Source organism: Arachis ipaensis, chromosome B5, assembly GCF_059453495.1.
Source record: "Arachis ipaensis isolate K30076 ecotype BB chromosome B5, ASM5945349v1, whole genome shotgun sequence".
Classification (NCBI taxonomy): domain Eukaryota; kingdom Viridiplantae; phylum Streptophyta; class Magnoliopsida; order Fabales; family Fabaceae; genus Arachis; species Arachis ipaensis.
In genome coordinates this window covers 100,277,481-100,289,508 of record NC_142440.1, presented here as the reverse complement: position 1 = coordinate 100,289,508, position 12,028 = coordinate 100,277,481, and the positions used below count along the sequence as shown (strand labels likewise).

General features: G+C 39.6%; 1 non-coding gene across 1 annotated transcript; it reads left to right on the top strand.

Annotated features, from left to right (window-relative positions):
• The first annotated feature begins 10,863 nt into the window (after positions 1 to 10,863).
• On the top strand, positions 10,864 to 10,970 carry LOC148565153 (small nucleolar RNA R71). The gene has a single exon (XR_015884831.1). It is a non-coding gene; the product is annotated as a small nucleolar RNA R71 (small nucleolar RNA).
• The last annotated feature ends 1,058 nt before the right edge of the window (positions 10,971 to 12,028 follow it).

Genomic DNA, 12,028 nt, shown 5'->3' with positions numbered 1-12,028 from the left:
CTAGACCCGATGAAACCTATACACTTTCGGGCCACGATTATACCGGGTGAAAACTGGGCCGTTAACATTACATTACCTTGATACCTTCTTGTAAGTTAGCATGTGAAAATATCCATATTTCTAAAACTCCAACCATTATTTGACATGGTAAAATTCACTTAGAAAAATATAATAAGAACCAACCCTTCTCTAAAATTAAAGCATAATCATAATCAATACTAATATTGTCTAATAGCACAAACTTTTTAAATTAATATAAATAACACAATATTATGCCATTAGTCTAAAGTCTTATGTTTTTTAAACATAAAACATTAACTTATAGTCTTATAATGACTAATAACACAAAGTATTAAAGTTTACAATACTTAAATTCCACATAAAAAGAGCCATCATGCATCACTAATAACACAAAATATTAATTGTGTATGATGACCGGGCCGAGTTCGGGTGACTCGAGTTATGGCCAGGAGCCGACCCGAAATAATGACCGGGTCTATTTTTGAGACCCTTACCCGATCCTAGATCCGATAAAATCACACCAAATTAGTCCCTAAAGTGTTCGGGATTGGGCCGGGTCTTCGGGCCGGGCCGGGCCATCTACACCCCTAGTTTGCAATTGAATCACAGATGCTTCCAACTGAGTCCAATATTCAATTGGAAGGATCTCCTGTGGAGGCTCAGATGCCTTCCTTTTGGGATGATCCTCTGGTATCCTGGCGCTTTCCATCACATGTTTGGTGATTGGGCTTTCCACTGGGATAAATGTGTCTATGTGAATTAGGACTTTAGCCTCTTGACATAGGCGAAAGATAAGGTTTGGATAGGCCAGCCTTGCTTGAGTGGACATCCTATTTGCAAACTTGAACATCTCACAGGGAATTATTTGGTGAACTTCTACCTCATTCCCCATCATGATGCAGTGAATCATCACAGCTTTTGCTATAGTGACTTCAGAGCGGTTGCTAGTGGGAAGTATAGAATACCCAATGAGGTCCAGCCATCCTCTAGAAATTGGCTTGAGGTCCATTCTTTTCAGCTAGTTTGGCTTGCTTTTTGCATCCTCAATCGATTGAGTTACAGGCAGACATATGTCCTCTAGGACCTGATCCAATTTTGGATTGGCTATCACCCTTCTATTGAAGGATTCAAGGTCATCCCTTTGTAGGGGTAATTTAAAGATCCCTCTCACCCTATCAAGATGAAAATAGATGATCTTCCCTCTTACCATAGTGCAAAAAGTATGGAATGCTTGTGGTGCGTGGAATTTAACTGATGAGAGATTTTATGCCGGTATAGAATTTATCAATAAATCCAATCGTGAGTATAGTCTAGACCGACACGTAATTCCACATCAAACAAAGAAATTGTGTTACTGGTATGCGAAATTATTACTCTGAGGTTTTAAAATTTGTTGTTCGTTCTCTCCCTGGCAATGGCGCCAATAACTGGTGCACAATACCATGGTCCAAACATAACTTCACAACTTCGCACAACTAACCAGCAAGTGCACTGGGTCATCCAAGTAATAAAACCTTACGTGAGTAAGGGTCGATCCCACGGAGATTGTCAGTATGAAGCAAGCTATGGTCACCTTGTAAATCTCAGTCAAGCGGATATCAAATGGTTATGGAGTTTTCGAAAATAAATAATAAATAAATAGAAAGTAAAGATAGAAACACTTATGTAATTCATTGGTGGGAATTTCAGATAAGCGTATAGAGATACTTTCGTTCTTCTAAACTTCTGCTTTCCTGCTGTCTTCCTCCAATCAGTCCTACTCCTTTCCATGGCAAACTTTATGTAAGGGCATCACCGTCGTCAATGGCTACATCTCATCCTCTCTGTGAAAATGGTCTGATGCGCTGTCACTGCATGGCTAATCATCTGGAGGCATCACCGTTGTCAATGGCTATATCCCATCCTCTCTGTGAAAATGGTCCGATGTGCTGTCACTGCATGGCTAATCATCTGGAGGTTCTCGATCATACTGGAATAGGATTTACTATCCTTTTGCGTCTGTCACTACGCCCAGCACTCGCGAGTTTGAAGTTCGTCACAGTCATTCAATCCTTGAATCCTACTCGGAATACCACAGACAAGGTTTAGACTTTCGGGATTCTCATGAATGCCACCATCAATCTAGCTTATACCACGAAGATTCTGATTAAGGAATCCAAGAGATACTCATCCAATCTAAGGTGGAACGGTAGTGGTTGTCAGGCACGCGTTCGTATGGGAATGATGATGATTGTCACGTTCATCACATTCATATTGAATTGCGAATGAATATCTTAGAAGCGGAATAAGTTGAATTGAATAAAAAAACAGTAGTACTTTGCATTAATTCATGAGGAACAGCAGAGCTCCACACCTTAATCTATGGAGTGTAGAAACTCTACCGTTGAAAATACATAAGTGATGAAGTTTCAAGCATGGCCGAGAGGCCAGCCTCCAAACGTGATCAATATGATTCAAAGATGAACTAAAAATCATAAGATGATCCGAAGATGTCTAATACAATAGTAAAAAAGTCCTATTTATACTAAACTAGTTACTAGGGTTTACAAAAGTAAGTAATTGATGCATAAATCCACTTCCGGGGCCCACTTGGTGTGTGCTTGGGCTGAGCTTGAATGTTACACGTGCAGAGGCTCTTTCTGGAGTTGAACGCCAGGTTGTAACGTGTTTCTGGCGTTCAACTCTGGTTCGTGACGTGTTTCTGGTGTTTAACTCCAGACTGCAGCATTGAACTGGCGTTAAACGCCCTTTTGCGTCATCTAAACTCCACCAAAGTATGGACTATTATATATTGCTGGAAAGCCCGGGATGTTTACTTTCCAACGCAATTAGAAGCGTGCCATTTTGAGTTCTGTAGCTCCAAAAAATCCATTTTGAGTGCAGGGAGGTCAGAATCCAATAGCATCAGCAGTCCTTCTTCAACCTCTGAATCTGATTTTTGCTCAAGTTCCTCAATTTCAGCCAGAAAATACCTGAAATCATAGAAAAACACACAAACTCATAGTAAAGTCCAAAAATGTGAATTTAACATAAAAACTAAAAAAAACATCCCTAAAAGTAACTAGATCCTACTAAAAACATACTAAAAACAATGCCAAAAAGCGTATAAATTATCCGCTCATCACAACACCAAACTTAAATTGTTGCTTGTCCCCAAGCAACTAAAAATCAAATAGGATAAAAATAAGAGAATATACTATAAATTCCAAACTATCAATGAAACATAGCTCCAATCAGATGAGCGGGACTTGTAGCTTTTTGCCCCTTGAATAGTTTTGGCATCTCACTTTATCCATTGTGGTTCAGAATGATTCGCATCTATAGGAACTCAGAGTTCAGATAGTGTTATTGATTCTCCTAGTTCAGTATGTTGATTCTTGAACATAGCTACTTTATGAGTCTTGGCCGTGGCCCTAAGCACTTTGTTTTCCAGTATTACCACCGGATACATAAATGCCACAGACATATAATTGGGTGAACCTTTTCAGATTGTGACTTAGCTTTGCTAAAGTCCCCAATTAGAGGTGTCCAGGGTTCTTAAGCACACTCTTCTTTTGCTTTGGACCTTGACTTTAACCGCTCAGTCTCAAGTTTTCACTTGACACCTTCACGCCACAAGCACATGGTTAGGGACAGCTTGGTTTAGCCGCTTAAACCAGGATTTTATTCCTTTAGGCCCTCCTATCCACTGATGCTCAAAGCCTTGGGATCCTTTTTACTTACCCTTGCCTTTTGGTTTTAAGGGTTATTGGATTTTTGCTCTTGCCTTTTGGTTTTAAGAGTTTTTGGCTTTTTCTGCTTACTTTTTCTTTTTCTTTCTATTTTTTTTCTCCATCTTTTTTTTTACAAGCTTTGTATTCACTGCTTTTTCTTGCTTCAAGAATCATTTTTATGATTTTTCAGATTATCAAATAACATGTCTCCTTGTCATCATTCTTTCAAGAGCCAACATATTTAACATTCATGAACAACAACTTCAAAAGACATATGCACTGTTCAAGCATTCATTCAGAAAACAAGAAGCATTGTCACCACATCAATATAATTAAACTAAGTTCAAGGATAAATTCGAAACTCATGTACTTCTTGTTCTTTTGAATTAAAACAGTTTTCATTTAAGAGAGGTGATGGATTCATAGGACATTCATAACTTTAAGACAAAGTTACTAAATGCTAATGATCATGTAATAAGACACAAACATGGATAAGCACTTAACATAAAGAAAACGAAATACAGAGAATGTAAGAACAAGGAATGAGTCCACCTTAGTGATGGTGGCGTTTCCTTCTTGAGGAACCAATGATGTCCTTGAGCTCTTCTATGTCTCTTCCTTGTCTTTGTTGCTCCTTCCTCATTGCTTTTTGATCTTCTCTAATTTCATGAAGGATGATGGAGTGCTCTTGATGTTCCACCCTTAATTGTCCCATGTTGGAACTTAATTCTCCTAGGGAGGTGTTGATTTGCTCCCAAAAATTCTGTGGAGGAAAGTGCATCCCTTGAGGTATCTCAGGGATTTCTTGATGGTGAGCTTCCTCATGCGTTTCTTGAGCTCCATGAGTGGGCTCTCTTGTTTGCTCCGTCCTTTTCTTAGTGATGGACTTCTCTTCCTCAATGGGAATGTCTCCTTCTATGAAAGCTTCAGCTGAGTAACATAGATGGCAAATAAGATGAGGGAAAGCTAGCCTTGCCAAGGGGGAGGGCTTTTCGGCTATTTTGTAGAGTTCACGGGAGATGACTTTATGAACTTCTACTTCCTCACCAATCATGATGCTATGAATCATGATGGCCCGATCCACAGTAACTTCAGATCGGTTGCTAGTGGGGATGATGGAGCGTTGGATAAACTCCAACCATCCTCTAGCTACAGGCTTGAGGTCCAGTCTTCTCAGTTGAACCGGCTTGCCTTTTGATTCAATCTTCCATTGAGCTCCTTCCACACATATGTCCATGAGGACTTGGTCCAACCTTTGATCAAAGTTGACCCTTCTAGTGTAGGGGCATACATCTCCTTGCATCATAGGCAAGTTAAATGCCAACCTCACATTTTCCGGACTAAAATCTAAGTATTTCCCCCGAACCATTGTAATATAATTCTTTGGATTCGGGTTCTTACTTTGATCATGGTTCTTAGTGATCCATGCATTGGCATAGAACTCTTGAACCATTAGGATGCCGACTTGTTGGATGGGGTTTGTTAGAACTTCCCAACCCCTTTGGTGCGCAGAAATTGTGATTACACTTTGATTATGTAAAATTCATCGCTCTTTCTTTCCCTGGTAATGGCGCCAAAAACATGATGCCAATACCATGGTTCACAACTTCGCACAACTGACCAGCAAGTGCACTGGGTCGTCCAAGTAATACCTTACGTGAGTAAGGGTCGAATCCCATGGAGATTGTTGGTATGAAGCAAGCTATGGTCACCTTGTAAATCTCAGTCAGGCGGATATAAATTGATAATGGTGTTTTCGAATAATAATTAAATAAACATAGAATAAAAGATAGAAATACTTATGTAAATCATTGGTGAAAATTTCAGATAAATGAATAGAGATGCTTTTGTTCCTCTGAACCTCTACTTTCCTGCTATCTTCATCCAATCAGTCTTACTCCTTTCCATGGCTGGCTTTATGTGATACATCACCATTGTCAATGGCTACTTTCGGTCTTCTCTCGGGAAAATGATCCAAATGCCCTGTCACGGCACGGCTAATCGTCTGGAGGCATCACCCTTGTCAATGGTTTCATCCTATCCTCTCAGTGAAAATGGTCAACGCACCCTGTCACGGCACGGCTATTCATCTGTCGGTTCTCGATCATGCTGGAATAGGATTTACTATCCTTTTGCGTCTGTCACTACGCCCGGCAATCGCGAGTTTGAAGCTCGTCACAATCATTCAATCATTGAATCCTACTCGGAATATCACAGACAAGGTTTAGACCTTCCGGATTCTCTTGAATGCCGCCATCATTCTAGCTTACACCACGAAGATTCCGATTAAGAGATCTAAGAGATACTCATTCAATCTAATATAGAACGGAGGTGGTTGTCAGGCACGCGTTCATAGGGAATCATGATGATTGTCACGTTCATCACATTCAGGTTGAAGTGCGAATGAATATCTTGGAAGCGAAATAAGATGAATTGAATAGAAAACAGTAGTACTTTGCATTAATCTTTGAGGAACAGCAGAGCTCCACACCTTAATCTATGGAGTGTAGAAACTCTACCGTTAAAAATACATAAGTGAAAGGTCTAGGCATGGCCGAATGGCCAGCCCCTCTGATCTAAGAACCAGGCGTCCAAAGATGTCTAATACAATAGTAAAATGTCCTATTTATAATAAACTAGCTACTAGGGTATACAGAAGTAAGTAATTGATGCATAAATCCACTTCCGGGGCCCACTTGGTGTGTGCTTGGGCTGAGCTTTAACTTTCCACGTGCAGAGGCCATTTGTGGAGTTGAACGCCAGGTTTTGATCCATTTCTGGCGTTCAACTCTGGTTTTGGATCCCTTTCTGGCGCTGAACTCTAGAATTGGGCAGAGAGCTGGCGTTGAACGCCTGTTTAAGTCATCTAAACTTGAGCAAAGTATGGACTATTAAACATTGCTGGAAAGCTCTGGATGTCTACTTTCCAAAGAAATTGGAAGCGTGCCATTTCGAGTTCTGTAGCTCCAGAAAATCCACTTTGAGTGCAGGGAGGTCAGAATCCAACAGCATCAGTAGTCCTTCTTCAACCTCTGAATCTGATTATTGCTCAAGTCCCTCAATTTCAGCCAGAAAATACCTGAAATCACAGAAAAACACACAAACTCATAGTAAAGTCCAGAAATGTGAATTTAACATAAAAACTAATGAAAACATCCCTAAAAGTAACTAGATCCTACTAAAAACATACTAAAAACAATGTCAAAAAGCGTATAAATTATCCGCTCATCACAACACCAAACTTAAATTGTTGCTTGTCCCCAAGCAACTGAAAATCAAATAGGATAAAAAGAAGAGAATATACTATAAATTCCAAACTATCAATGAAACATAGCTCCAATCAAATGAGCGGGACTTATAGCTTTTTGCCTCTTGAATAGTTTTGGCATCTCACTTTATCCATTGAGGTTCAGAATGATTGGCATCTATAGGAACTCAGAGTTCAGATAGTGTTATTGACTCTCCTAGTTCAGTATGATGATTCTTGAACACAGCTATTTTATGAGTCTTGGCCGTGGCCCTAAGCACTTTGTTTTCCAGTATTACCACCGGATACATAAATGCCATAGACACATAATTGGGTGAACCTTTTCAGATTGTGACTCAGCTTTGCTAAAGTCCCCAATTAGAGGTGTCCAGGGTTCTTAAGCACACTCTTTTTTTTTGCTTTGGACCTTGACTTTAACCGCTCAGTCTCAAGTTTTCACTTGACACCGACACGCCACAAGCACATGGTTAGGGACAGCTTGGTTTAGCCGCTTAGACCAGGATTTTATTCCTTTAGGCCCTCCTATCCACTGATGCTCAAAGCCTTGGGATCCTTTTTATTTCCCTTGCCTTTTGGTTTTAAGGGTTATTGGCTTTTTCTGCTTGCTTTTTCTCTTTTTTTTTTCTTTCTATTTTTTTTGCCTATTTTTTTTTTCTGCAAGCTTTGTTCTTTGCTGCTTTTTCTTGCTTCAAGAATCATTTTTATGATTTTTCATATTATCAAATAACATGTCTCCTTGTCATCATTCTTTCAAGAGCCAACATATTTAACATTCTTAAACAACAACTTCAAAAGACATATGCACTGTTTAAGCATACATTCAGAAAACAAGAAGCATTGTCACCACATCAATATAATTAAACTAAGTTCAAGGATAAATTCAAAACTCATGTACTTCTTGTTCTTTTGAATTAAAACATTTTTCATTTATGAGAGGTGATGGATTCATAAGACATTCATAACTTTTAGACAGATTTACTAACTACTAATGATCATGTAATGAAGACACAAACATGGATAAGCACATAGCATAAAAAACGAAAAATAGAAGAAATAAGGACAAAGAATGAATCCACCTTAGTGATGGTGGCGTTTCCTTCTTGGGGAACCAATGATGTTCTTGAGCTCTTCTATGTCTCTTCCTTGTCTTTGTTGCTCCTCCCTCATTGCTTTTTGATCTTCTCTTATTTCATGAAGGATGATGGAGTGCTCTTGATGTTCCACCCTTAGTTGCTTCCAATAATTGTGTGGAAGAAAATGTATCCCCTGAGGTATCTCAGGGATCTCTTGATTTGCAGTCAAATGTTCTACCACTGAGCTATAGACCTTTGATGGAAGCTTTTGTCTTCCCTTTCCTCTTTCTAGAGGTTTCTCTGGCCTTAGGTGCCATCAATGGTTATGGAAAAAACAAAAAAGCTATGCTTTTACCACACCAAACATAGAATGTTGCTCGCCCTCGAGCAAAAGAAGAAGGAATAGAAGAAGAAGAAGAAGATATGGGGGAGATGGAGGGAGGTGTGTATTCGGCTATATGGGTGGGATTGGGTGGGGAAGAGATGTTGAATTTTGAAGGTAAGTGGGTGTATGGATGTGAGTGGTAAAGGGTTAATAGGGAAGAGTGTTTATTGGGAATAGAGGATGATTGAGAAGAGAGAAGAGAGTGAGTGGAGGTATGTGGGGATCCTGTGGGGTCCACAAATCCTGAGATGATCCTGTGGGGTCCACAGATCCTGAGGTGTTCAAGGATTTACAACCTTGCACCAAATTAGGCATGTAAAATGCCCTTGCACACAACTCTGGGCGTTCAGCGCCAGGTTAATGCCCATTTTGGGCGTTCAACGCCCATTTGTTGCCATTTCTGGCGTTGAACGCCAAAACCATGCTTGTTCTGGGCATTCAGTGCCAGGATGCTGCCCATTTTGGGCGTTCAGCGCCAGAACCATGCTCTGTTCTGGCGTTGAACGCCAGGCAGATGCTCCTCCAGGGTGTGATTTTTCTTCTGCTATTTTTGATTCCGTTTCTAATTTTTATATTTATTTTGTGACTCCACATGATCATGAACCTATAAAGACATATAACTAAGAAAAATATTGTTAGATAAATAAAAATTGGGTTGCCTCCCAACAAGCGCTTCTTTAATGTCAATAGCTTGACAGTGGGCTCTCATGGAGCCTCACAGATGTTCAGAGCATTGTTGAGACTCTCCAACACCAAACTTAGAGTTTGGATATGGGAGTTCAACACCAAACTTAGAGTTTGGTTGTGGCCTCCCAACACCAAACTTAGAGTTTGATTGTGGGGGCTCTGGTTGACTCTGTTTTGAGAGAAGCTTTTCATGCTTCCTCTCCATGGTTGCAGAGGGAGATCCTTGAGTTTTAAACATAAGGGAGTCCTCATTCCATTGAAGGACTAGTTCACCTCTGTCAACATCAATCACAGCTCTTGCTGTGGCTAAGAAAGGTCTTCCTAGGATGATGGATTCATCCTCTTCCTTTCCAGTATCCAGGACTATGAAATCAGCAGGGATGCAAAGGCCTTCAACCTTTACTAACACGTCCTCTACTTGTCCATATGCCTGTTTTCTTGAATTGTCTGCCATCTCTAATGAGATTTGAGCAGCTTGCACCCCATAGATTCCCAGTTTCTCTATTACAGAGATGGGCATGAGGTTTATTCCTGAACCAAGATCACACAGAGCCTTAAAGATCATGGTGCCTATAGTACAAGGTATTATGAACTTTCCAGGATCCTGTCTCTTCTGAGGCAATGTCAGTTGATCCAGATCACTTAGTTCATTGATGAACAAGGGAGGTTCAACTTCCCAAGTATCAATACCAAATAATTTGGCATTCAGCTTCATGATTGCACCAAGGAACTTGGCAGCTTGCTCTTCAGTAACATCCTCATTCTCTTCAGAAGAGGAATACTCATCAGAGCTCATGAAGGGCATAAGGAGGTTCAATGGAATCTCTATGGTCTCTAGATGAGCCTCAGAGTCCTTTGGTTCCTCAGAGGGAAGCTCCTTATTGACCACTGGACGTCCCAGGAGGTCTTCCTCCTTGGGATTTACGTCCTCCTCTCCTTCTTTGGGTTCGGCCATGGTGCTTATGTCAATGGCCTTGCACTCTCCTTTTGGGTTCTCTTCTATATTGCTTGGGAGAGTACTAGGAGGGATTTCAGTGATCCTCTTACTCAGATGGCCCACTTGTGCTTCCAAATTTCTAATGGAAGACCTTCTTTCATTCATGAAGCTCACAGTGGCCTTGGACAGATCAGAGACTAAGTTTGCTAAATTAGAAGTATTTTATTCATAGTTCTCTGTCTGTTGCTGAGTAGATGATGGAAAAGGTTTTGTTATTGTTAAACCTGTTTCTTCCACCATTATTAAAGCCTTGTTGAGGCTTTTGATCCTTCCATGAGAAATTTGGATGATTTCTCCATGATGAGTTATAGGTGTTTCCATAAGGTTCACCTAAGTAATTCACCTCTGCTATTGCAGGGTTCTCAGGATCATAAGCTTCTTCTTCATAAGAAGCCTCTTGAGTACTGTTGGATGTAGCTTGCATTCCATGCAGACTCTGAGAGATCATATTGACTTGCTGAGTCAATATTTTATTTTGAGCCAATATGGCATTCAGAGTATCAACTTCAAGAACTCCCTTCTTCATAGGCATCTCGTTATTCACAGGATTCCTCTCAGAAGTGTACATGAACTGGTTATTAGCAACCATGTCAATGAGTTCTTGAGCTTTTGCAGGCGTTTTCTTTAGGTGAATGGATCCACCTGCAGAAGTATCCAATGACATCTTTGATAACTCAGATAAACCATCATAGAATATATCCAGGATGGTCCATTCTGAAAGGATATCAGAAGGACACTTTTTGGTCAACTGTTTGTATCTTTTCCAAGCTTCATAGAGGGATTTACCTTCTTTCTGTTTGAAAGTTTGAACATCCACTCTAAGCTTGCTCAGCTTTTGAGGAGGAAAGAACTTGGCTAAGAAAGCCGTGACCAGCTTATCCCAAGAGTTCAGGCTATCTTTAGGTTGAGAGTCCAACCATATTCTAGCTCTGTCTCTTACAGCAAAAGGGAAAAGCATGAGCCTGTAGACTTCAGGATCTACTCCATTAGTCTTAACAGTATTACATATCTGCAAGAATTCAGTTAAGAACTGAAAAGGATCTTCAGATGGAAGTCCATGAAACTTGCAGTTCTGCTGCATCAGAGAAACTAATTGAGGTTTCAGCTCAAAGTTGTTTGCTCCAATGGCAGGAATGGAGATGCTTCTTCCATGTAAATTGGAATTAGGTGCAGTAAAGTCACCAAGCATCCTCCTTGCATTATTATTATTTTCGGCTGCCATCTCCTCTTCCTGTTCGAAAATTTCTGAAAGGTTATCTCTGGATTGTTGTAATTTAGCTTCTCTTAATTTTCTCTTCAGAGTCCTTTCAGGTTCTGGATCTGCTTCAACAAGAATGTTCTTGTCCTTGCTCCTGCTCATATGACAAAGAAGAGGGCACAGAAATAATAATAATAATAATATGGATCCTTTATACCACAGTATAGGGATCCCATTGTGAGTGGAAGAAAAGAGGGAGACAAAGAATGTAATGTAATGGAAGAAACAACGGTGAAGAGGGTATAGATGTGAGATGAGATGTTAGTAGATGAATAAATAAATAGAATAAGATGGGAGAGGGAGAATTTTCGAAAATAATTTTTGAAAAAGGGTTAGTGATTTTCAAAAATAGTTTTTGAAAAAGGTTAGTATTTTTTTTTTTGAAAAATTTTAAAATCAAAAATAAAAATAATTAGTTAATAAAAAAGAAATTTTTGAAAAAGAGGGAAGATATTTTCGAAAATTAGAGAGAGAGAGAGTTAGTTAGGTAGTTTTGAAAAAGATAAGAAACAAACAAAAAGTTAGTTAGTTAGTTGAAACAAATTTTGAAAAGATAAGAAGTTAGGAAGTTAGAGAAGATATTTTGAAATAAATTTTTTTTGAAAAGATAAGGTAAAAATATATTT